Source organism: Anser cygnoides, chromosome 8, assembly GCF_040182565.1.
Source record: "Anser cygnoides isolate HZ-2024a breed goose chromosome 8, Taihu_goose_T2T_genome, whole genome shotgun sequence".
Taxonomy (NCBI): domain Eukaryota; kingdom Metazoa; phylum Chordata; class Aves; order Anseriformes; family Anatidae; genus Anser; species Anser cygnoides.
In genome coordinates this window covers 20,434,975-20,462,587 of record NC_089880.1, presented here as the reverse complement: position 1 = coordinate 20,462,587, position 27,613 = coordinate 20,434,975, and the positions used below count along the sequence as shown (strand labels likewise).

The window sequence follows — 27,613 nt, the reverse complement described above, 5'->3', positions numbered from 1 at the left end:
ATGAAAATTACGTCCAGAAACATCAAGGCCAGAGATTTAGGCTGGTAGGAGGCGTAAGTTACATACATATTTTCTGTGCATGCTAAGACATAAAGCCCATGTACAAGGAAGATAACTGCATTCAAGAAAAAAGATATGCCTTCCTCTTACAGTGTAGTAGATTTTCTCATGTGTAGTAGTGCTTTCTATGAATTTAAAAGTCTCAGAAAATACAGAATGAGGTTTCTAGACTTGTAGTAAAATCAAATTAGAAACACTGTTTCTACCAGGAGCAGCCAGCCTGAAGTAGAAGGAAACGTGACAACTCTTCCCACCCAAGCTTTTTATCTTCCTGAAGACAGCTAAATACAGTCATAAGCAGGGATTCTTTTTTTTTTTTCTTTTTGTTTCCTTCTTTCACCTCATGCAATTCTTTTAAAAACTCTTTGCTTTCAACATGGTATTGTTCCAAATCTGAAAGAAGTTTTCAAAATGACTATTTTTTTTCTTTAAGAGGAATTGTGATATGCATTTAATTTCATAAACTTAGATGACATGGGAACAATAGAACAGCTTAAAATTACTTCAAGCATTTCTATCACAGAAAGTGTATGCTGAATAAAACATATAATTTTCAAATTTAATCTCTTGAACTCATATGATTTATAATACTGAGTTTACTCATTGAAAATTAGATACTGTCTGATGGGAAAAAAAAAAACACACCCAGAACTTTATGAAATCATAAATGGGAAATTTCCCCCACTTCTTAGTGAAACTCATTCTTATAAATAAGTCATTTAAACATCTGAGGAATATTGTTGAGGTATACAATGAGTAGAGTGACAAGTGTAATCAACTAAGAAGGAACATGAAGACTGGAATATCTGTTCCACCTTACATTCCTCTGTCCAGATACCCACCCTTGCTTGGCTGTGAGATTGGGGTGATGCGTCAGTGACAGATGAAGTTGGTAAGAGGTTATTTTTCTAAGCTGGTGGATAGCGGCTTATTCCTTTATTACTTTTTGCTCATTATATTCACCTTCAAATATCATCTCTCTTCCTCTTTTTACAGAGGCTTTGCTCCAAGAGAACAAAGCAACTACTACAGATTGTTTTTTTTCTTCCTAAAAGGAAGAAGTTCTTTCTTTCCTTCACTCCATTAACTCAAAAATTCTAGAGTATTAATTGTGTGCATCTTAATGTTATTGCATAGCAAATCTTCCTCATTGATGTCCACTGACCAACTGATGTTTAATAATTTATTACTTCTATGGAATTAAGTATAGACCAGCATCCAATTTTCTATTAATTTGGACCTTATTTGAGAGTTGCTAACTGGAAGTACCAGAATGTACTGCACAGACACTGAATTAGACAAAAACACGTACCTCAAACCAGAAAAGAACAAACCCAAGCGAAGTTAGCATTTGTTTAGAATTAGCTTTTAGCATGTAAACTTTGTGTTTCACATGATGCAGGCATTCTAAATTTCACTTTATGATAGCTGCAGTTGAAGCACCTAGTAAAAACAAATTACAGCTGGAGATAGTTATTGTCTCATCTGCCTTCTTTATTATCATGTTATCTGCTGGATTTTCCTTCCCACATACTGCAAATAATCCTCAGTACTACACTGTACTTTCCCTATTACCCAGACATCTTAATTCTACGAACTAGTCCTATCTGTCATGATAGGAAGCAGCATTATAGCATAATGAATACTCTTATTTCCTCTAATTTTTAATAAAAAGTTTAAGCAGTTAAACTGTGCAATCCACTGGTGTTCATTAATGACACTGCATATTTTAGTGGTGTATTTATTATGCAGCCATGCAGACAGAGCAGAAAAGATTTTCTGAGGATATTTTTTTAGTCTCCAGTTTCAAATGCTGTAGCCAAAATGTAAAAAGACCTTCTTTACATAGAGGTAGTTTTCAGGGAATTTCCAGATTTACTTTTTTGTACAATTGATGATACCTCTTTTGCTACTTGGAAATGTCTTCCAGAAACATGGACAAATAGATATTTGAGCTTTCTGTTGGTAGAACATGACAATGTTGGGAAACAGTCCCTGTTTTAGGTCTTGGCTGCAGTAGCTCTGAGCAGCAGTGGACCGGAACACAATCCCCTTTCCTCTGCCAATGAAGTACTGAAGGGATTGACCTGACCACCATCTTTGATACCCTGGTGATCACCTCCTGTTGAATATATTGGTCAATTATATCAACCTGTATACTTTGGGAACTGCAGATTGGATCTGAGGTGGCCCTTGCACTGTTGGTTATGTCAGCTCTCCCAGCTAATGTGACTCCACTATATTCATCCTCTACACTTTGCATAACCTTGGTTAGTGTTGCAAAAAGGAATGCAGGATTAGCCCTGAAAAACAATTTAGTTTCCACAGTGATTTAATGATAGGCGTCTCTGAGGAAACTTTCCAAAGGTGCCCACAAGAGCTGTTAAATTATTCATTGTGAATAATATTTATTTCAAATACTTTTTGCTGGTTGAAAGTGACTCCTGAGCCAGGCCCTATTGTTTTTCAGGATTATCTCACAAAGAGATAAGATCTCAGGCCCTAGTTTAGTGACAAGTAGTCCACTCAAGCATTTGTCCCCTCCTGTTGAGTACCTGTTGTGTGTGATTTTGCGCATGACACCAGTCAGGACAAATAATCAGATAGAAAGCCAGAAAGAAATAGACATTTAAAAACAGACAAAGAGGAAATGGTGAAAGTATGCAATGCACATTCACACTGAAATTTTAGACCATCATTATTTTTGTTGGAAAAGCTTTTATTCATGTTTTAGGCTCTCCAAATTCTGGCAAATTATATGCCACAAGTAACAAGTGAACTTGCTGTTTCTGTTCCTGCAAATTGTCACATTTCATCAGCATTTTTATTCATTCAGCAAGAGAGTACACTATGATAGTGATGTTTGCAACAAAGATATTTGCCTGTAAGGAGAGCCTGCTCCTTTTCCACTGACTATGCTGGTTACAACTTATAGAGTGGTAATGACTTTCAGTCACTTCCAATCTTGCTAATAAAACTCAACCCAATAATTTAGATATGAAAAACTATCATGTCATTATTACAAAATTCCTGAGCTCCTGCTCCCTCCTGGGACTACTCAAAAATAGGTGTATTTTTGGTACCACAAAATGATAAATTGCAGAATATTTCTAGAGTTTAAATATTTCTGAGGGAGCAATTCTTCACTCCCTGCTGTTTACAAGGGAAATACTGTCTACAAATAATACATTACATTAGCCGTCCTCTTTATCATAAAGCCATGTTGAATACTTGTAACATTTATAAAAAGACACCAACTGATTGCAAGATGAGCGTTACCCTTGAGCAAATTATGAACACATTTATTTCAGTCTTATGCGTTTGAAACTAATTTTCTGGTAATATCAAAAGTGTTCATAGAATTAATTTCCTGTCAGTTCAGCAGTATTCAAGTGAATATTTTATGATTTTGCATTAGCTGTATTTGTCTAGAGTTGTGACATGATCGAGTCATTCTCTGAGGGAAACACATTAATAATTAAACTCTGTCCAATGTGGAGTGCTAAAGATGACAGCATAATTGTACATTTCAGAGACCGTTTCAGAAAGCAGAGAATGAGAATTGCCCTGCCACCATTTAAATGTCAGTTTAGAATTTCTTGCTAAAATTAAAAGACTGTTGCAGAAAACAAAAAGAAAGGATAGAAAGACTGACTGATGTCAAATTTAGCACCTTGTCCCCTTTTTTGCTTTCCCTTTCTTTTAAAAGGTGAGCTAAACATAAATGGCTTTCCAAGAAGTAAAGGAGAAGAGAGAAGGCAGATAAATGATCATCTCTAAGATTTTTCCCCTTTCTTTTGGCGATATAATATCATCACCAGTTGTAGTACTAGAACTGTTTAGATGATAAATGCAATGTGCATAGATTAGCTCCAGAGAAAATAATGCTGCTTAACACTGAAAGCTTTGATTGGTTTCAGCCCTTACATTTGATTCTTTTTTACCCTGATAACTTCAGCAGTATTTTAAGATTTTAATATACTTTCTAGTCAAAAACCCATGGATAGATCACTGTGTTATTTCTTATTTATGTTTCTTTTTCCGCTTCTGAAGGTACAACATTATTGGGATTAGCTAGGATTTCTCCAAAATTTCTGATGCATATATTTTGGAATCAATGAGAGCTTCCCCCACGAGAAGTGCCTGTACTGTCTTGCAGGGACAGGTGAACCACATTTACAGATTGTGCTTGCAGACCACTTAATGAAAATGTGTCCTTACAAAATTCATAAAGGAGAGACATATCAATGTTTCCATAATTTATTTTTTTCCTGCCACTGCCTGTGACTGACACAGTGCCAAAGAATCCCCATTTTGACTAGAACCCAGGTGACGTTTCCCCCATTCACTGCATCTATTACCATGCTCTCCCTACAGCTTTAGAAATAAGCCCAAATGAGTAAAAATAGCCAGATGGTCTTGGGCAATTAGGAATAACTGAAAGAACAATCTCTTTACAGTCCCTTTGCTTCAGGTCTCTGCCATGCTGCCTCTGTCTTACATTTCCTCTACTCTTGCCTCACTCTCTTGACTCAAGAGCTCATTTACTTTGCTTGCATGTTCTTTTCAGTTGATCCTCTCCTGATAAATCCTTAATTTCTTTTCATATAAAAACATTTAGCAAATCATATCCACTTCCTACCATCTCTGTGTTCACTTTTTTTATACTAAATCTTTTCCTTCACTCATATTTTCCAACTCATCCATTTAGATTATAAGCAGCTTAGGAAAACCATTTGCTCCTCTGCCTCTGTACCTCATCTAGCTATTTGCTATTATTTGTTTATTATGTGTATTATTTGTTATGTGTATTATTATTTAGTTGCTATTTGGCTACTACTGTATGAAACATGATTGATCATAATAATTCATTTCATATCATTCTACCCAGTTACATCCCTATGGTATAATTCAAGAACTATTCAGGGCAAACAGAAGCATTTAACAGACACTATCCCAGTGTTTTAAGGGACATATTTCAGATTCTTTGTCATACAAGTGAGGGAAAAAAAAAAAAAAGAAAAAAAATTGATCTAAACTGCGTGCCGAACTCAACATTTGAATCTATTTTATGAACCAGTTGATTGAAAAGAAAGTGAGCAGAAGAGAAATTTCTGTGATGATAAAGGTGATTGATACCCTTTATTATTGTTTATGCAGGCTTATAGCTGGGATCTCTTTAGAAATGCAGTTCTGAAGTACTACTTAATTTTGCATTTGCTAAGGATGGAGTGCACAGCAAACTTAGAATTTTTAACATTATTTTAAAATATTTAAGGAACAGTACAAAAGAACATTTGAATATGAAATACACATGTAAAAAGCTAGTAATTTTGTGCACTTCAATTTGTGCCTGTAGTTACAAAAAAGAGTACCTATACATTACTAAAGACAGTGAATGCTGATGGTGTATTCAGATACATGAAAGACCATAAAAACATGACAATAAAGACTACTTATAAAGCTCTACCATGTGAAACCATGAGTAGGTTAGCCCAGCATCTAGTAATGTGAATAAACACATTTTTTCATGTTAGATAAATAAAATATAATTGTTTCAAATAAGAATCCAAATCTGATTGTATACGATGGCAGTTAAATAACCCATAATGTGTTAAATAACCTATAACAGGTGGTTCATTTTTTTCCTGACATCTGTTTATTTCAGTACAGTACTTGTTTCAGCCATCTATGCTATGTAAATTCAAGTAGACATTAAACCAATTATAAAATCTATGAATCTAGGTACAGTAATAGATGTTAATTCTATGGAATAATTATATCTCACATTTAAAAAAAAAAATGTTATTTCAGTTTGCAATTAACTTACTTCAGTAAAGAACCCTTAATCTAGAAAAGCATTATTTGACCAGATAAGAAAGCACAACTGATCAGTGTTCCACCAGACCTTTCATTATTTCATTATTTCTGAATGCACTTTCATCACACTTCACAACAATGGATGTCTCTCTCATATTTAGATATTGGAGCTTATGAGAATACTCAATTGCCTTTTTTTTCTTCTTCTTTTTAAATATCTAATTTTATATAATGTGTTAGAATAGATGAAAATGTTTCCAACTGTCATTCTTTGAAATGTGTGTAAATAGGATCACACTTCCTGATCCACTCTGTTAGGAAGCTGATAAATTGTTCAATTTTAAATTTCAAGTGCAGCTAATATTAAGGAAGGTAATAGGCTTCATCAGATATGATTTTTTGCTTAGAAAGAATTTTAAATTGCTCTTCCAGAACCTACTTTGTGGTAATTTTCTTTGATTCTAGTACTCTGAAAGGGTGGGATAACATGATCTTATTGGCATGTGACATGTAGCACTTAAAATTATGCACTTTGTGAACAAAGAACACTACTCACACCTGGGAAACACTTAGTCACTAGGTCTCTTCAATCAAGCTGTGGCCCAGTGAGAACATAGAACACTGAAAACGTGAATCTAGTTTAATAAATATTTATAGACCATAAGTATTCATCAGTAATTAAAATGTGAATGCTATAACAAATTCAAGTATTATGCATGCACACCCTGGGATTAATGCACTATAAAACCTTTCTCTGCAGTAAAAAGGACAGCGGGTGGACTCTTGGTTTCCAGTCAAGTTCAGTGTTTTTAACTAAGGGAATGTCCATCATAAACTCAGAAGGGGACTTTGTGAGACTCCACAGTATATTTGTAGAAGCAAATATTTGTGAGTTCTGTGATCTATGAATTTTCAGACTGGAAATAAAACCTCTATGCAAACAATGTAGTCCTTTGGGAAGAATAGGAATTGACCATGTCCTAAGTCAAAGTCAGCTCTGAATAAAAAATACTCCCCTCCTTAAAGTAAGAAAAAAAAGGAAATGCCATGTCAGAAAACTCCAAACTCAAAATTATGCTTTGTAACACTTGCAAGGTAATACACAGATCACTGAGCCAGTAGTATCAGCATGAATCTCAGCATGGTTTTCTCTTTTTCAGTCAGGTTCTTCCCCATAATAGCTGTTTACTTCTGTTTTTAGGATTGTTGCAATCCAGTCTAGAGGAGAATCCTTTACTTGATGCACATGGAAGAGCTTATTTGAAGTACAGTGAGTCCTGGAATGAGCAATCTTAGAAATGTATTATTCTATCTTTTGTGTAACTGAAACATCTATTAAAATGTCAGTTTTATTATGCAATGTCAATGTTGTAGATTTTTTTTTTTTAGCTCTATTGACATTTTCCTCCTTTTGTTTTACTATACCTGAGAACTTAGTATTGAACATTTGCTTGCACTACAGTCTATGTATATTGTTGCTACAGTTTTCACCCATAAAATTTGTCCTTGTATGCATAGCTAGAACTTCATTAATGCAAAGGGGAACACTTGCATCTGCTATTATTAGTAACATCTAACACACATTGAAGATCTCCTCAAAACCAAAGACAGAACAGCTTCCCTAAACAGCAATTCAAGGCACTCAGGATTTTACTTTTCTTCAGTCACTATGCAAGTATTAAGAAGTTCAGTGGCAACAAATAAGTGTTCCATTCCCTAAACTAGGAGTTTATTACACAAAAATATTAAAAATACCAGTTTATACATACCATTTTTGCATGGAGAAACTATGACTTTTTGGGATAAAAAAGGGATAAAAAACACCTATTCTAGTTAAATACCCTGAAACAGCTTCATTTTGCTTCCTCTAAGTACATCAGGAAGCCTTATAAAACCAACACATTGCCTATCCAAAACATTGGCTATTTAGCTGAAATGAGTCCTGTAGGAATTCATTCTGGATCTTATTTTTCTGCTAATGATGATGATTATGATGAATAACTGTCTTTTGATGTTGCTTTTTCTGCTGATTCCTCAGTTCTTGATAGACATATTCTTGCTATACTTATTGCTGCTGGTCCAACCGCATAATGTGAGGAGAATCCATAGAGATACAAACAAGCTTTTCAGCAACCAAGTGAAGAAACCTGCAATTTTACAAACAGGAAGAAAAATTGCTAGCAATCGCCAAATATTGCAGGATTTATACCATAACAGGCCACTGAAAAACATCCCAAACAAGATATACTTCAACCTGGAACTGGTTCTGTGTTGTAACACTTTAAAGAAATTTGAAGCCATAAGTTTTTTGAAGTTAATTGAAATAGCCGTATACTTTCTAAAGAAACAACAAAGACCTGAAACAAACAAAAAAAAACACACAATTGAGGCAGGATCTTTGCTTTATTGGTATTGCTGACCCAAATGTAATTGATGTTGATAACACAAATGGTCACTATTAAAGACAATCTGTGTCATGTCTATTGCTATTATCTTACAGTAGGCAATTCCCAGACATATTTAGATTGCAAGACTTTTGTAAATACTCCAGCTTTTTTGCAATGTGTTTTACAGCAATTAACATTATATTGCTCTCTTTCATGAACAGGACTATCCTAAAATACCTTGAGCACGAAGCAAATGCAAGATAGATGAACATATTAAAAAAATATATAAAATCTTATAAGCAATCACTTTTGATCTAACTAAAATTTTTTTCTAGCTACAAATGTTCTTTCTGATCAACTGAAGGAACTAAAAAGATATCAAATGTTTAAATTAGGACTTGTAGTGTCTCATTTATAGGCATCCTAATATCATAAAGATCTAATGACTAGCAAGACACTACATGATAGCAGTATTCCATTAATTTCTTAATAGACTTGTCCTGCAGCACAAAAAGTCCATAATTAGTGCAGCTGATATTTGTGATAATTTAGGAACTTTAGGGAATTAAAGAACTAATGACACATACTTAGAACTTTACAGTATGTCTGCAAGCACGTGCAACTATGTATTTGACCTTGTGGACAAGACTCCTAGTAAATCTCAGATTTGAGCACAGATCTGCTACTCAATCTTAATAGAAGTCTATAATAACTGAAACAGCTTTGGACAGGATGTATCCTGTTCAGGAGAACTGATTTTCTCACCCTTGTCTGCAGGAGGTTTAGTGTCTTTCCACATGCCAATTTCCAGAGACAGAAAAAAAAACACTAGTCGTTTTGGTAAGGAAATACATAAACTCTAAGAATTTTTATTTTTTTTTTAATGTGGCAGAATTTAGAATTTGGAAATGTAGAAGACAAATGATCATTTTGCTTTCACAGAAGGAATTTTACCTGTTGAACCAGGGTCAGAAATTAAAAGCTTCAATGTTCAGAAATGCAAGCTAAGATGCACAAAAAAGGTCCATGAAGTCTTATGTCCAAATAATATCCTATAGCAATCAGAAAAAAATGAGAGGATTTTTGTTCTCTTTTTTGATTTTTCAGACACACAAAGACCAATTACTTTATCTGAAAATACATACAGGGACCAATTAAGTGTGACAGCTGAAATGGTAAAATTGAAGGTTTATACCAGAGGTGAGCACAGAATGTTTGGAGACACCATTGTAATACCAGGATACATTTTTTGTTACTCTGAAGACAGCTAGTGGGTTCAGCCTGTTGCAGCATTCTGGCAAGTATGTACTGTGGAAAGCTCAACAGAATTCATAGAATTAACATGCAAAACTGCTGACATTTTTAAAATCTCTAAGGAGTCCAGGTAAATTCAGTAGTTAAATACTGAAGGATATAAATTATTAAATCAATTAAATCAAGGAAATCTAAAATATCTTTGATCTAAGGTAAACAGAAATGAAAAAGAGGATGTGCCTTTTCAGAATAGTATTAGACAATTTATCCTTAAATGGCTGCATACTTCTCCTATTAAAATGACTTGTTTGTACATGTAGAATGAAAGTTAACAAGTGCATGAAAAAAAAATTTTCAATGTAAGAAACAGGCTGCCTGGTCCCCTGCCCTGACCTGGCATGCTCCAATTCTTTGTAAAGAAACAGTTTGCACTGGAGGCCTCCCATGGGCTGGCACATAAATCTTAAAATTATCTTCGAAGCCCATCTGCTGCAGTGCTTCATTTTTAATGAAAATGGAAGGTGCCAGCCATAAGTAGTTTTGATACACCAAGTCTCTCCCATAATGCCAACCTGTTACATCTCATAGGAGTCAATTTAAACAGGCAAATATTTCTGGGACTTATTTATGAACTTATGATTAAATGATCTTAGATATGAAGTAAAAAGCAAACTACAGACAAAACCCAATTAATAGGCCATTTTGACAATCAGGCAGACAATGTAAGATTGTTAGCTTAGATATGTTCTCATGAGTTTGGTCTATTTTGTTTACCACAGATTTTGTACAGTACCTGTATTTAGATATAAACATATTTCCAAAAAATAACTTTCATTTTTTCTCTTTTCTTTTCAGAAGGCACATGACTTTGTTTCCTAACCAGGTCCAACCCAATACAGACATGACAAACAGTGATGGATGTTAATGTCCAAGAGATTTATTTTTTTTTGTGGGGTTTTATACCTTTCAGACAGTGTAGTAAAGAAGTCAGCATAGAATAAGTAGGAATTAATACTTCCAATATTGCACCAGACATGCCTGTCAGACTTAACATTTATTATACTTTTTAGTAACAGCCCTTAAAAAGCACTGAAAAGTTTTTCTATAAACGTTTTACCCAGTCATGTGAAAAGTAAAATAAAAATATCCAGATGGTTGGGAGATTGGTCACCATTATGTGATCATTATGTACAGTGTGACAAAAATAATCGTAAGAAAAACTCTAGAAAATATTTGGAATCACATTTCAGAAATTCAGATTTTACTTTCCCCACATTGCAGACCCTGAGAATAGGAGTTTATGTAACCTCTTGCCTCAGAGAAGCAAGGAAATAATAAGGAGGTTAAATCTCAAATATTTAAATAAAGTTTTAAAATCCCAGAAGTAAAGTAAATCCAGGTATTATTGACACATTAGCTGGGTCACTGAACTTACAATTCTGTGGAAATAGAGGTACTAAAGAACTCTGGAACTTGGATTGTTTCTTCAATACTGCCACAGAAGCATTACATATTTATTACACTATCTGGAGTATGATTATTCTATAATCATTTGTATTCCTCCTATAAATCTGAGAAAAGCTCTCTATACAAATGATTAGGGGATTAACTTTCCTTGTGAGTGGGTTCACATTATGCATGGTCAAAGTCATATCACAGACACACATGGAAAGAAACATTTCAAGGGTTATAATTACATTCACATGTTGGCTAATTGGGCCCTCAGGGGCCCAGCTCCTAATTATAAGAGGGTAGGCAGGAAAATACCAGCAAAAAAAAAAAAAAGTATGTATAGAATGAGTATGAGATTAAATGGGCTATGCTGGCTGTATAAAAGCCGTAAAACTTGATAGGAAAGGAATGCAGTTACTTGCCAAGTATCTCTAAACCATAAAGATATTTTTTTTAATGTCATTATCAGAAAAAGATGGGAGGAGGCTGTGTTGTTTTAGAGGAAGCCTGCAAACATCTATTGTAGCCTCAAGAAGAATTTCTTCCTAATTGTAAGTGTATCAAGTAATGATTGAGTCAGATGAGAAAGAAGGGGGGGGGAAGAGTAACTTCTTACAGTGACTTTGATATCCAAAGAAGGTGAAAGAAACTTAAAGGAAAAGATGAGGATGATAGTTGAATGCTCATGTGCATGTCACTGAGACCTACTAATCAGAAATGAAATACTCTAAAAAGTTTAGATAATCATTAATTAAAATTGTATAAGCTTTAATGGCTCTATTTATTAGTTTAGCTAAGGGCAGTGTTTTTATCTCCCATAACTGAAAACTATAGTTTATTACCTTGGTTATACACAAGTAAAAAATATAGGCTTTACTTTTGTTCCATGTCTCTCAGGGGGGAATGCATATAAAAGTATAAATTATAGAACTTTTACAAGGTTGTAATTCATTTTATTTCACAAATGGTATCCTTTTGACATATCTATAAAAGTCTCACTGTTTATAGTATATGTGTAGGTATTACATTACGCCTCATAACAGATACTAGCAAGAACCCTGAAGCTGAATAAGAACAAGATTGTCTGTATCTCTTAAACCTGTCACTTTAATTTTCCACTCTAGACAGTGCCATACAAGTAGCCTGACGTAAGTTCCTGGTTGCTGTTAGACCACAGTCTTGTAACATTTTGAATTTAGTACCTAATCAAATTGTTTTGCTTTCAGTACTATTATCTTGATTTATAAAAATGGGTATATGGTACCTTTGCTAAGTATACCCAAAGGAAGAGTATTTTACAGCATTCTAAATGCAAATCCTGTTTTCTTATTTATGCTGTGGCCCATGTAACGCCAGCATTAAAAAGAATTTAAAATGAAATGCAGAAAAATTGAAATGACAATTTTAACAGTCTAATGTCTTGAACCAACCTGATGCTCCACAAGTTCTGAAAGCATGAAAGTTCTGTGAAATAAGACCTCATATGCCAATCTGGTCTTTGGGAAGTTGAAATTAAATGCTCACCTTAAAAAAAAAAAAAATATATATATATATAAATAATAATTAAAAAATTCTTGTGTCTTGTTTAGAATTTGTCTGTAACTTCCAGAGTTGAAATCATATAATACTGTAGTTTAAAGTATTTATAAGACTGCTTTTTAAACTTGGATCTCACTTTCACTGTGCATTTCAATCACATTTGACATGTACATTTAAGTATCTTGATTTGGTATTCATTATACCTTTGATTTTACTATGCAGTATTGACTGAATTTTTGTCTGGCCACAGGTATATAAGCATGTTGAAGATACAGGGGAAAAAAAAAGGTATTGGTGCAAGAGTTAAATAGTCCAGCTGAATGAGCTAGCCACTGTAATGGGTAGATGTGAGGGGTGAGGAAGATAGGGGAATAATAATTGATACCTTAGCAAGAAAACATTTCATTAGTCACATTCCTCCTATCTTACGCTATCAAGTTTCTGTATAAGGACATGAATATTGACAGGGTGTCCACAGTGACACAGAAGTCTACACAAAAGCATCCCCCAACACAAGTGTAAGAGTGAAGCTGTCAGCATGGGATGCTGGGACAAGGAACAGTATTTCTCATTTAATCAGATAGGGCAGACTGTTTTGCTGGTGTAGAAATCTCAACATTGTTAATAGTTTTGCCAACTTTAGATTTCTGACCTAACCTATCTGAGATGACTCAGATCTGAAATCAGAGTCATTATTTTAGGCCATTTTTACATTCAGAAAAAAACAAAACAAAAAAAAACCCAAACACTTCATTGTTATACAGTGCTTTCAACTTAACATTTTCATCATATGCACAATTGACAGAGATATAGTACGTTTACAAGTTTGCAAATAACTGGTAAAAAGACAAGATTGCCACCTGATCATAAACTGGGGGAAATCAGCACTGTTTCCAGCTTCCCTTCTAAGAAGGTGTGGAGATAACAGCTGACATGATGCATAGTCAGGAATATTGTTGAAGCTAGGACTGTTTTTCTTTCAAGAGGAAAAAAAGTGTTTGAGTAGGATTGTTGATATTACTCACATTTGTTTGCAACATATAACAGATACTGTGTTTGCTCACAAATTTCTTGAAGAAATTCAGAGGGTCAGAATTCCAAACTGAAAGAGATAATTATGAGGAACTGTAGGAAATAACTGTGGGAAAATTAGGCTTCAGAAGAAAGGGTGGTGAAATCTGAAGTGTTATTAATAAACAACCAAGGCAGAAAAAAAATGATGACAGTTGTTCAGAGTTTTTTTCTGAGTATAGCTCCCTGCAAGAGGATTCAGTAGAGTACTATTAAAAAGAATTATAGATATTGACCAAGAAAACACATCAATAAATAATCAAAACAGAATCAAATTTACATATGCACTGTGAAACAATATATAATTCTTAATTTTTAGCTATGGTACCTGAAGCACAGAATTCTGATTCTATTACAACATGTTTAAGTTATCTATGGAGAAAATTCATAACTTGAAAAAAAAAAAAAAAAAAGAAACGAGGAGTCCTTTGTAAAACAAGAAGTCAGGAGATAAGTAGACCAGAAAAGTTCCACTAAAGTTTGGTGGTTACTTGATGAGCAGTTCAGAACTACTACTCCAGCATTGTATCTTGGAAGGATATGTAAGAACACACACTGAGTAAGTCACAACAGTATTAAAAACCTCACATCTACACATTTTTTTGCAAGTTATTTCACAAATCATGAACTACCACAAGGTAACAGGATGTCATGGTTTCAGGAGTTGTTTTGTTTTTCTTTGCTCTTCACAGGGCCCTGGAGATCAAAATTCACTTACTGAAGACCTACTAGCTATCAAGAAGTGAAGCCAGCAGAAAACAGACACTTGGAGACAAGCATCCCATCAAATTCCACCAGTTTCAAAAACAGAACAGTGAGGTCACTGAGAGAGGTAGTCAAGGAAAAAGTGTCATCTTTTAGATGAGGTGTTCAGGTGATAAAAAAAACTATTTTTCAGTTTGCTAACTGTGCAATAGGCATAATATTTTTTTTTCCTTCTCCCAGCTTTTCTTTCATTTTTTTACACTGCAGGATTTCCACAACTGTCTCTTACTGCATGGCTGTACAGTTTCAAATGCTTATAGCGCAAACATAATAAATTACGGATTTTCTGATAACCCTTTGTAATCAGCCAAATACCTATTTTGTTTTCACAGTATCACCTACATTACTATCTGAAAGTATAAGGCAGTTGTATGGCCAAGCACTCTTCACCTCCAATGCATTTCTTCTCCTGGTGGCCAGAAGAATCAACAGAAAATTATTCCAATAGTACAGCGTAGATATCTTTTGTATAGTTATATTTGTCTACTGTAATTTAAAGGGATATATTCCTTTGCAGTGATGGATAGCAAGTCATGAAAGAATTCAGTACTGGTATTTCTACATATAACCCTCCTAATCTGAATGTTGTGTTCACAGGAAAAATAAAAGGAGATGAATAGGCAGAGCGGAGAGGCAGGCACAGATCTCTCCTCTCTTGTCACTAGTGGGGACAGCATGGGGACAGCGGGGACTAAGGGAACAGCATGAAATTGCAACAGGGAAGGTTCAGGCTGGATATCAGTAAAAGGTTCTTCACCGAGAAGGTGATCAGGAATTGGAACAGGTTAGCCAGGAAAGTGGTCATGGCACCCAGCCTGCCTGAGTTCAAGAAGCATTTGGACAATGCTCTCAGACACATGGTCTGATTTTTGGGTGGTCCTTTGGGAACCCAGGAGTTAGACTCAATGATCCTTGTGGGTACCTGCCAACTCAGATATTCTATGATTCTATAAATATGGGACCACTTGGTCAAGTCTGTTCAGAATAGCTATGTTTTCAGGGATGGTTAAGACAACATAGGTACAGGGAAGAGTAGTCTATTCTCAAGAACAGACAAGTGCACCATCAATAGCCAAGAAGACTAATTTTCACAATAATTATTGTGAAATATTTTTCACCTCACAATAAATTCCTTAGTTATCTTTTCTTGAACTACCTTAATAAGAAGTTGGACACCTTAATTAACAAATGCACTCTTGTACGTTGGGACAAGAAAAAAAAAAAATACAAGAAAATGTTAATGAAGGAAAACAAATAGCTATTTTTCAGGCAAATTTTTTAGTTGAAAATGAAAGTAATATACCATGACAGCAATCCACACTAATCCTGAAGGGGCAGAAATTTGTTAACTACCTAAACCAGGTATAAAGTTTTAACTATTGCAAAGGAAAATTGGAAACTGTTACTGCCTTTAAATTTGTAATACAGACATCATATTTAGAATTTCCAGCTGCGTTTGCCTGACTCCTTTTGTCATCCACAAACTCATTCACCCAAATAAACTAAGTAGTTAGTTGTAATTGATTACATTAAAAGATATTTGTGTCTCTTCAATAATGTCAGTAGTGTGCATACTGAAGCTCTCTGAATATTGATAGTATGGATGTAGTCCCCTGTTGAATAAAGATATATGTTGGACTTAACTTCCAAACCTTTGGTGAGATAAAGTAAAGTAATTAAGAGTTTAATCTACTGCATAGCTGGGTCAGTTATCCATTTCTTATTCAGTCTGTTTGCCATTTGTTGTTGTTATTGTTCACCCCTTTCTAAAGACCGTTTCAGCTTCACTAATTGAAAAACAAGGTACGCATCTCCCTCTTATCAATGCTCGCTAGGGACAGGAGCCTCATGGAGGGATTTGTTCCATTACACAGAGTTTGCCATCCACTGCAGGCCTTGCAGAAAGTGCAAGTTCACAATTGTAAATTAATACTTATGTATCAAAAGGCAGATTTATAGCCTTTACTGTGAAATATTGTATTTCTTACCTTAAAAGACTTTCACTAAATGTGCTGATGTAGCTTGAATGCAGTCTGAGTGTCACCACTGAATATGCAGTTCTATGAAACAAAACCACATCAGCAAATGCTCAGTAAATAACAGGCCTGAAATATCACAGTCCTGAATTATATTCATAAGCAATTTCCACTCTATTTGCTCAGTTTTTCAGAATACCTTAATACAATACATTGAACAGTCAGGCAATATGGAGCTTTAGGATACAAAAAATTTGTCCATCTCTGGGTTGAAAACAGAGGTAATGCCATTCTTCTGTTTTCATAACCCAAGTGATTAAGACTAGTTCTATCAGTTCAGATGCAAAGCTATGGTTAATTTTAAATATTTTGCTGATGTCAGGTTACTCTTTTTTTTTTTTTTTTTCCTCTGGCCCTATCTGCAGAGGCCAAGTTACTGTTCTGGTCTAGTTTACAACATGACATTAGTTTTTACAGGCCTGATAGGACAGCTAGGACAGCATTCAGACAAGGGATATTTACAGCGTTATTTACTAGATGTCAGTTGGTTGTCCAACCCTGTGAAAACATAATGCAGTACAACTATGAGAAATATAATGAAATATTGGAGTTTCAGAAACCTAGCTGGAAACAAGCCTTATTTTATATTGTTTATATTAACAAGATCATATTTTCTGGAGGAAGAACTAAACAGTTGAAACCCTAGCTTTCATAGCAGTGACTTTTTTTTTCCCCAAAAAAAGAGTCTTGAAGGAGCCTTTAATAGGCCCTATAGGATTTATTTTATTTCTTTTTGTCCCTTCTAGGTTATTTTAGTCTGGTTCTAAGCTACCTATACTATAACTAAAAAATCAAGTCAAATTTTAACACCAAAATAAGTGTTCATTTATACATAGAGAAGGTTAGACGAAAGACCTAGAAACCCAATTCTCTTTAAAAGAGTTATGTTCCTTACAAAGAAAAGGAAGTCTAGCATAAACACTTAAAGAAGAAAACTTTCATCTCAAAAGCCTCATGAGAAAAGTAGAACTAGTCACTTATAAGAAAGAAGGGCAAAGAGAATATGAGTTCCTGTTTACAACAGACAATAATTCATATAATCCCTAATGACAACATCAACACTCTAAGTGTTAATTTTCAGCAACAGATATACCATAGATTATGCTATACAAGAAAAAGCCCTAAAATTTTCATAAAAGTTATAAGGCAGCAACACCAACACCTGTATTTTGGGAGAGACAAGATTTATATTCTCTATACACACAACTCACAGCTGACCCAAGCCCTTTTATTACTCCATCCTCAATTAGCCTCAACAAGGTGCTTCATAAAACTGGGCTCAAGTAAATTTTTCTCTTTTGGTTTCAAAAGTACTATGAGATTGTTCAGTGCTTTACTCTTTCAGCCTTAATGCTATGTTTTCAACATAAAGTAATGCTTCTATGCCTTTCTTTATTGGAATTTCTCATTTATATGTTTTTGTGGGCATTTTTTTCCAAAATAACAGAACATGATACGTAACTAATAATTGTAACTTAAATTCTAGTAGAACATTATGTACTGTGTCTTAATGATCAGTGTTCAGCAATTATCACCTGTAATTCAAGTTTTCTTATTTTTTTCTAGGTAAAAATTGAAGTAGATCATTAGGTTCAAAGAGATGTTGTTCAGTATCTATTACGTCTGTGGTTTTTTTTTTCTGTGTAGGAAATATATATATTTTTTTAAGGTGTATGTATGCTCTTTAAGCTGTTCTTTATATCTGCTTCTAGTAGTAGTAGGGATTTTTCTTTATATTAATGCAAAAAATATCTAGTTGAGTACTGTTTTTTCAGTTTGTGAATATTTCTAAAAGATGTATAGATTGTATTTTGATGGGAAAATATGGGTAAAATAGCTGAAAATACCAGGCTGGTGTAGATTAAATCTATCCATTGAATACCAGAATTACATTTAGAGTATTTTTTTCTCTTGTACAAGGTGGGGGGGAGTGGGGGAACAGGTCAGAGAGTACATGTCTCACACACTCTTCTAAAAGCTGTAAATACTAAGAAGCCTAGTGATGGCTTTTGGTAATGGTTTTATCCTTTCAAGTACTGGAGTAATGTTTTTCATAAATGGTCTGTGCTTAAGCTTCCCTTTTCCTAGAGACTCTGTATAATACCTGCCCTTGAAGAAAGGTATATGATGTCTCCTGGGCTAATGGGTATGAGGAAATAGATACATTGAGGATGTTGTTCTTTAACCACAGTACACAAAGCTGTTTTTGCTTTTAAAACAAGGCTTTGATGGTATGATGGTTTCAACCTAATTTTAAAAACAATAAAATTAGTTCCAAAATGTGAAGGATTCAATCTACTATAAACTTGGCCTAAGAACATATTAGTACAGGTGGTCCTATCATTTTCTTAAAATGCAAAAGTCAGATATAGAAAGATGCAAGTAATTCTCTTCCTCTTAGCAGAAATATTCAAAGTGCGAAGGTAGCTTGATATGGAGGAAATCTCTTCTGCCCTTGGGGGGCTCTGCACAGTGACCCTTCCTGCCCAATGAGATCTGACAATGTGAAGTCCTGATTCCTGCCCTTATCAGGAGCAGTGGGGAAGCAAACCAATATCTTAAGGGAGTGCTAGCTTGTGCTTGCTACCCTCCAGTGTGCTCAGTGACTGCAACAGCTGCAGCAGAGCTGGTATAATTAACATACTTCCCCTCTGAGGTGTGATGCTGAAACAGGAACAATGAGGCAAGAAGTATGGTATGATTAATGAACAAAACAAGCTGTAGAATTAGTCAATGTGGCTCTTCATAGGGTTGCATTATTAAATCCATATGTGTGTGAAAATATACATTTTATATGTGTAGTATACTTTCAATTCTTATAGTATGTTATTCATATCATATTTAACACCGATTCTGGTGGATTTTTTTTTTTTTATTCAGCTTGCTTCTTATGCAGGTATCATTACTTTTTAACTAGTAGGAAACCAACCATCTGACATTTCAATTTAAATCAGACCTGCCATTCATTTTTAATAACATTTATGAATCTCTGAGGTAGAAGAAATTTATACACATTTTTAGAAAAACAAAATCAGCAGGAATTAGGAAATGTTTAGTGATACTTTGAGCTTCTTAGTGAAAAAGAGTGCTAACATTTTTTCTGTTTACTTACATGTTCACAAGCATTACAGATTTAGGAGGTCTTCTAAGGAAGAAACATCTTTCTAAAACCCTTAGGCTTTCAAAAATGAGTTGTGACTTGTGATCTTGGCATTTCTCAATTTCACTATATCTGTCTGTCCATCTCTCAGTTCAACCGGAAAAATTAGCGTGTAGGTGATATAAAATTATTCAGTTCCTTATCCTTTCTGAGGAGACTCAGAAACAGCTTAATTGGAATTCATTATATACAGGTGATAAATTTAAATAAAGGAGCTGAAGGTTTTGAAGTCCTATGCATTTCTTCTCTTGCTTAGCTCTTTACTCTGATGCCCTAAACAGATATCAAAGTATTATAGGATCCATCCAAGTAAAACTTAATGAGATTTTCTGTTGCTTTGCAAAGAGAATAGTAACTTTATTTTCTTGCATTATATCAATTTTTATTTAAAAAATATTTTAATTTAATTTTTAAGTTCATTTTGCTTTCCCAAAGTAAGTGTCTCTCCAGTTTTGCTTGAGAAGAATCTTTACTGCAAATGAGGATCTGTGGCAGTGGTGCTATTCTCAATGTTCCCTTAAAATGGCTACCTTTCTTAATATTCCTTGCTTCAAAATACCTATTTGCCAACCCCCCATCATCTGTAATTGCACGCCCTTCTTAAAAACTTATTCAGTAGCATGGGAAAGTGGGTAAGTAGCAATTAAGAGTGGATTGTAGCAGATGTATCAAATCCTGCCCAAGTAATTACATAATCATTTCAGTGGTGGCCTTGACACTACTTGAACTGTTGGCTTTCAAGAAATTTCTACATAGCGATTTTTTGCTTGTGTATGATTATCCTTTCTCTTTCAGTTGGTTACTCGATGCAATATTTCCTTTTGCAGAAAAAAGTTTGCCTGTTCTATTTTTAAAATTCTTAGATTGTCTATTTCCTTATGTTTTTATCAGTCAGGGACAAAGTCAGTTCTTCAAATACATTGCATAAGAAAAATCTTTCATTCCTTGTATTGCCTTCACTTCTGCAATACTTTCATCTGCCTTTCTGGGGCCTTTGGAGCTATGTTTTTTTTATTTTTATTTTTTAATACACTTTCCTCATGTGAAATCACTAATGGGACATTTAGGTACTACAATCACTGTTAATGTAATACTGTGGCAAGTTGACTGCAGTTAAACTACGACACAAATGGACATCTTAGTAATACAAAAAAAAAAAAGATCAAACACACCTTATGGAGTTTAGCTATAATTACTATTTCTTACACGTATTCTGATAACTAAATATTGAAGATGTGTGCATACTCTTCAAAATTTTTTATTGGAGCTAATTTTAATAAGAAATTCAAAGCCTGGGGGCTATTCACCCAGTTTTTTTACAGCCTTTAAATTCTCAGCTGTTCCAGAAACACACAAGTTTCAACCAGTTTACTCCAGTCATATATTGTGCTTTTCCTAGGTATCTTTTTCAGAGTTAACATGAGACTTACTTGAATCATGTATCAAGTATATGTAGTATTTCCAATTATTTTGCTTGGAAACACGGAAAGAACCTCAGGAGCTCAAATCAAATTTGATCAATGTAAGCATTATGGGGGGATGCATTACCTCAGTATCTTCACCTTCAATTTTATTAAAGATCTGTGAATAAGCACTTCTGGATTACTGGAAAATGATGGGAAATCACAGAATTTTCTGTGATTTTTGTTGTTGTTGCTTAGGGTGTCATTTAAATTCAGTAGATATCTGTAGAAACATCATGTAAACAGGTATAGGTTAGAAATCTTTCTCCAGAGATCTTACAGTTTCATTGGGTGAGACTTATATAGAGGTTAAAAAAAAAAAAAAAGTAAACCTCTCTCTTGCTTTTACAAGGAAAACAGGTCAAGACAAACTACTATAAAATGCTGACCTACTACAATGTTTTGAACAGAAAGGAAGAAAAATATGCATAATATATAAACAACCTTTTGGTATTATATACAAAAGATAATCTGTTTTCTTTCATATATGATTTACAGAATTGTGTGGACTTTTGTGAACAAAATATTTTTTAAATAATTTTGGATGAAACCTACTTACTGAAGGTCCAGGCAGTTTTGTAAAGAATGTATTTGTTCTCAGGATGTTCAGAGGAAGGAACAGATCAGATCAATATTTGGTATAGACAAAGTATAACTGGGACCTATTATATTGTGTTTTCCCTTACTAAATATTAGGCCTTTTTTTTGAATACCAGCTACAGAATAACAAAATAGTATTAAATAGTAAGGAGACTTCAGTAGTGGTGTTTATCACGCTTTAGGGTAAAGATTCAGTAGATTGTTTTAAGCTATTGATCTTTTCTTTTTTGTCTCCACAAATGTATGGCAGCATAGTGCATTGCAAAGAATGTACTGGAATAAGGGTTATAAACACTGAGCCTGTGGGCCATGTTTGCCAGATAACATTTGCTGCGTTGAGTTACTTTCTGCTTCAGCAAGATTGTCTACACCAAGGGCCTATCATTCTCCTCTAGTCTTTAAAATTTCAAAAGAGCAGATACAGTGGACAATAAATCTAGACTAAAAGATGTATTTAAGTGAAGTATTTACATCTCTAGTGTGCTGCATTTGCCAGCTTCATCCCGTTAGTGGAAAAGTAGCATAGACCACAATAGTGATTTCTAAACAGCTGCAGTAGCAATGTCTCTCGTTAGAACTCTGATCTAGCTGTTCAGTTAAAGCTATTGTAGTTGAACTGCAAAGATCTAGTAGATATATAAGACCATCTCTCAGTAAGTATATCCTAATTATAGAGGAAGAAGCATGTATATATATGATGCTACATGTGATATTAACTGAAAAGTCTGGAGACTTGACCTTCAGTGAAAAATTGCATTACCTCTTCTGCTCAGAGAATCAAGCAGAGAAAACAATCATAAATATGCTTTTTAACTCATTCTATTTTCTCTGAAAATAAACTTTGTTACAGTCATATTAAACAATATAATTATTTTTCAATGTTGACTGCCTATTTGTGCACATATATCTATATTCTTTGTAAATACTGAACTTTTTTGAAGAGTAGTTTCACACCAGGAGAAAGGCATTTCATACTTTGGCTGCACAATTTTGAAAAATACAGGTTTTAATTCTTGTCTAACATGGCTGAATAGCATTTGTGCAAAGAGACTCAGAAGAGACTCAGAAGCTAATTGAGCTTAAAAATGAGCTTAAAATGAAGTTTCTGTTAGGTAGACTGTGTGGGTCAACAGAAACAATGGGCTTGTGCTATTACTGTGCAGCCAACTCCCTCTGGTCTTCCCTCACAGATGTGTAGATGGTTTGCTCAGTGGGTGGTAGGAAAATAGTAAGAGAGTAAGTATGGCCTCACCAACTACTAGTATATTGAATAACTATGGAGTGGATGCAGGTTAGCTCAGTACTTCACTGTTCTACAATCCAAAAAACTGAAATACCACTTTTACACCTTTCTTAATTGTCTGAGAGTTATTAGGTTGGGATTTGGGGGCATATTTGGTTTGTGTATGCCCTGGTTTGCCCTTGTCACTAACAACATTTTTTCATGCATCACAGTGCACAGTGTTTGCACACAGGGGAACAGAGAAACCTGGGATCAACTATAATAAATAAAAATAAGAAAACAAAAATATCTGGAACCTTGGCTTTCAGCCCATCCTGGAAGGCATGAGAACATGGTCATAATTAGGTATGAAAAATAGAGTGAAAATGAAAGGGAATTACAATGCCAGCATTACAGTAGAAGATTTCAAATGTCTTTTAAAATCTGATAAAATGATTTTTAGTGTACTGCTCTGTCTGCATTACATTTACTACAAGATTTACTAGACATACCTGTTACCACAGTAAAAGACACAAATGAATGGCATCTCCCAGTACCTTAAAGTCCTTCAATGCAGCGTGTCATTATATGTCTAGAAAGATATAGAAATCAAATCAAAAAATGTACAGCAAAACACAAGGGACTATTACATACAGTTATTTCAATGTTTGTTTTTTTCAGAGATCTGTACTGACCAATAGCATTCAGGTTTCAGTGGCTGGCAAGAGCCACAATGGGCTCTCAGGCCAGTGAAAAAAAAATCCAAAGAAACTTGGAGCTACAAAACATTGGATTGTCTGTCTTAACCAGACATGCAGACAAAAGCCTAATATCTGGGCTGAGCCAAAACATTCAGGGAAACCGTATGTTCTTCTCATCAGTGAGACTGTATTAAATTAGAGGCAGAACTGCTGTGTTGTCAGCAGAAACGTATCTATGTACATAAGAGCTCCGTGCTTGCTAATATAACTGACAGTGTATTGCAGCGAACTTCATGTGATATCAGCACATTTGTCTGCTCTAGTATCTCAGTGTCACTTTCTGGCTCACCAATCACCTGCATGAAGATGTGGCTCAATTACAAGCTCTTATAAATAAATAACAAGTCATGACAACTCACTAACTGATTGAGATAAAAAATATGTTGAGCGTTGTGAATTTATAATCCGAAATACAAAGTATGATATGTTACAATGATAAATATTGATAAAACACCTAAATTGCTTTCCACACATTCTAATCTATATTTACAATACCTTTAAAATATATCTAAATTGAATTACTCAGAGTATATTAAAACAAAGTGGAATAAATTTAATGTATCCAATTGCTCTAAAAAAAAAAAAATTAACTGTTGTTTCTAGCTATATGGAATGCCTTCTTTTTTTTTTTTTTTTTTTTTTTTGTCTATTTGTTTTTTGAGGGAGAAGAACAGCTTTTCTTAGATGGATAGGGTGCTCCCAGCAAATATTGTGTGGGAAGAAATGGTTTGCACAACCCTGTTACAGGACTTTCAGTCTCAGTTTGGTTAGCATTAGCCACAGACTCCTCTGTGAACTGAAGGGTTCAACTCCTGTCACCCCTGATGGCACCTTGCTTTATATTTGCAACAGTAGTACTTGAGCTACAAAATTAAGGCCTTTAAAAATCACGCTCCAGGATTTAAAATGTTACATGGCTCTAGCTGATTCCAACTAAGCACACAAAGTATTTTTAACTCTGATCGTTACACATGTTCTATATATACATAACCGTGTTCCTTGGAATTTGATAGTTTCTTTGTATGGGAAGAATTAATTCACTTTGGCTCTAAGCTATCAAGGACTGGATATCACAAGAGAAAATACTTGAAATCTCCTAATCCCTAAGAGGAGTTATGGTAGAAAGTATTGGATCAACTTCATTTCTAAAGGGTCAATACCACTTATAGCAAGGACAAGTGGTACAGCCTAATGAATGTTTGAAGCCCCTTATGTAATTAATGGTTTCAAGTGCTACCTTCTGTGTTTTTTCCTCTTAGTTTTATTAACTTTGAAAAAAAAAAATCTTTCCCTACTTTTGCATTTAAATAATATTTGTAATCAAAATTTTCCTAAGTATAATTTCTATTTTAAAGAATCTTTCTTCACAGCAATACTCAATCTGTATTTTATAAACAGAAATCTGACCATCCACTGCAAATGGAAAGCGAATTGAAGAACCCTTCCAAATACAGGCTAAAAATACGTAAGTAAATAATTCTGGAAGGGACCTTGACAGGTCACCTCCTCCATTCCCTCTGCCCCAAGGCAGACTCAGCTATACCTAAACCATTCTTGCCAGATGTTTGTCTAACCTGTTTTTTAAAACCTTCTATGACAGAGATCCCACGTCCTCCCCAAGCAATCTGTCCTAATGCTTAACTTTCCTTCTAGTTGGAAAGGTTGTGGGTTTTTTGTTTGTTGTTGTTTGTTTGTTTGTTTGTTTGTTTTTGGTTCTACTTTTGTCTTTTTCTATATTACCTAATTTAAATCTTCATTGCTATAATTTAAGCTCATTATTTTTTCTCCTGTCCACTGCAGATATGGGGAAGAAATTATTCCCTTGCTCTTTGCAACAGACTTTTGCATTCTTGAAAACTGTGGCAGGAGGGGAGGAGTTAGGAAGATTAAAAATAGTCTCCAGCACTGTAAGTGACCAGTAGGGGAAAAATGGATACAAACATGGAATGCATTGGAACAGAGCCCAAGCAGGCAAGTGAGCCATAATGATCTGATAATTTGGCTAGATAGAAGGGAACTTGAATAAAAATTTCACATATGTGGCTCATATTGGATACCCACAAAAGATATGCATTATTTCTGGCATGGTGTATTACAAGTTATTTAGCTTAGCAGTAATTAGTTATAAACACTGGTGCAAAAGTTTTAAGGATAAGATTTGTTCTAGAGTTTCTTTTGGAATGTTGCTTCAGTGTTTAAAAGGATGGGAAGAAAAATGTTCCCCGATTGCCAAGAATTATACAAACTAAAAACAAGTAGAGCTAAAAATGTATAAGCTTGAGGCAAAAGGTGGAAATTAAAGTGTCTCTAAATTCTAAAGGAAGGTAGGTCAGTCAGTTGAAATTCAGTCAAATAATACCTTCAGAGAAACAATATTAAAAGTAAGGAACTGTTCTGCAAAAGTGGATTTGATTGCATCCTAAGGACAAGAATAAATAAATAAAAACTTCAGGAAAATACCCACAAACCCACAGCTTCTTCAATAATATAAGAATAAATATACAGTGTAAAAATAAAAATAAATAAATAAATAACAGAGGTACAGTATATACAAAAGAGTCTCAAAGGCTTTCCAAACTTTTAACCCAAGCATTAGATTCAAGATGAGGCTTGACAGTTGAGCTGGGCTCAACTGGTCTTCAATAAACGAGCTTTTTGGCAGAACCATAGTATGTAAAGCTTGAGAGATACTTTCAGAACATGGGAAAGTGTGTCTGAAATACAACCTATGTTGTTTTGTGCTAATGCAGATAAACTAACAGGAAACTAGTGCAAATAAAAACCATCATGTTTTCAAATGGTGATTCAGTTAAATATCTTGATTATACTTCAGAGACACCAGCTTTTAATAAAAGCTCCTATGACAAGGTTATGTTATAATCTTAAAGTCAACTCTCTCCTATTAATTTTGCATACTACAATAATCATTCTAATTGGAGTGAAGAATATTTTTTTGTAACAACACTTTCTTAATTACTGATCATTTTTCTACTTTTTATTGTTAGTAATTAAAAACATGCTCTATCTTCTTGCAAGGTGAATAAAAATTAAATATTCATTTAAATAATCCCCATACATATCTTATACTATCCAAATCTAAAATATGGTTTATGCGTTAAATTATCAAACATAAATTACAAGGCTAAAGCTTTCAACTTGTAGAGGTTGCCAGGGTAAGTCATTGCATTGTTAGCTGTTAATTCATTTTTGCAAACAAAATCTAAATATGTTTTGACTAAATATATACACATGTAAGGTATCTATATGAGAGAAGAAGACCTTAAGCTGCAAGCAATCTTACAATTTTTTTTCTTCTTGAACCTAAATTTCATTCAATAAAGATAAATTCCTATCAGCAACCTTTCTTTGCCATAGCAGAGTGTGATGTTTGATGTTTTTAATCTTCAGCATATTCTCTTTATTCTCCATGAGTTTCATATGAGAGGATTTAGAAGAAGAATTTGGATGGATCTAGCTTGTAGTGTCCTGTGGTTCTTGTGTGCAGGATCCAGCTGAGTCTGCTAGAAGGGAAAAGGGGCCTCACTGCCTTCCCATGCATCTCTGCAGAAGGCTATGCAGAGGCCTTGATTATCCTGCCTTCCTGTAGATATGCTGAATTTTCATTGAAAATGTGTCACTTTCATGATGTTCACAGGGACCTGCATGTTTCTGTGTGTCATATTAGCATCTTCTCTGTAATAGAGCTGGCCAGATACTAAGAAAATATATGTATAATATAATTTGCAGTAAAAAGAGCTCTCAGACATAGGCCTGGGTATTTGTAAGTAAACTTACAAGTCATAAGTTAACTGTAAAGGCTGAAGACAAAATATGGAATAAATCACTATGAGAAACAAGTATAACAAATAAAATATTACTTTAACTAATTCTGGTGTGTATTTCCTTCTCCAATCCGTATGGTAATAAGATTTAAAAATACATATCAAGCCAAGAACAGATAAATTTATTGATATATCTGATGCCATCGAGTACAAAAGCATTATAGAGTATAGTGAATATAAA

The 27,613-nt window shown here is 34.3% G+C and overlaps 1 long non-coding RNA gene across 1 annotated transcript; it reads right to left on the bottom strand.

Moving 5' to 3' along the window:
- Window positions 1-5,625: 5,625 nt before the first annotated feature.
- LOC106033986 (uncharacterized) lies at window positions 5,626-16,458 on the bottom strand. The gene is made up of 3 exons (XR_007161525.2): window positions 16,337-16,458; window positions 9,222-9,319; window positions 5,626-8,027 (listed from the first exon to the last, which is right to left on the bottom strand). It is a non-coding gene; the product is annotated as an uncharacterized lncRNA (long non-coding RNA).
- Between the last annotated feature and the right edge of the window lie 11,155 nt (window positions 16,459-27,613).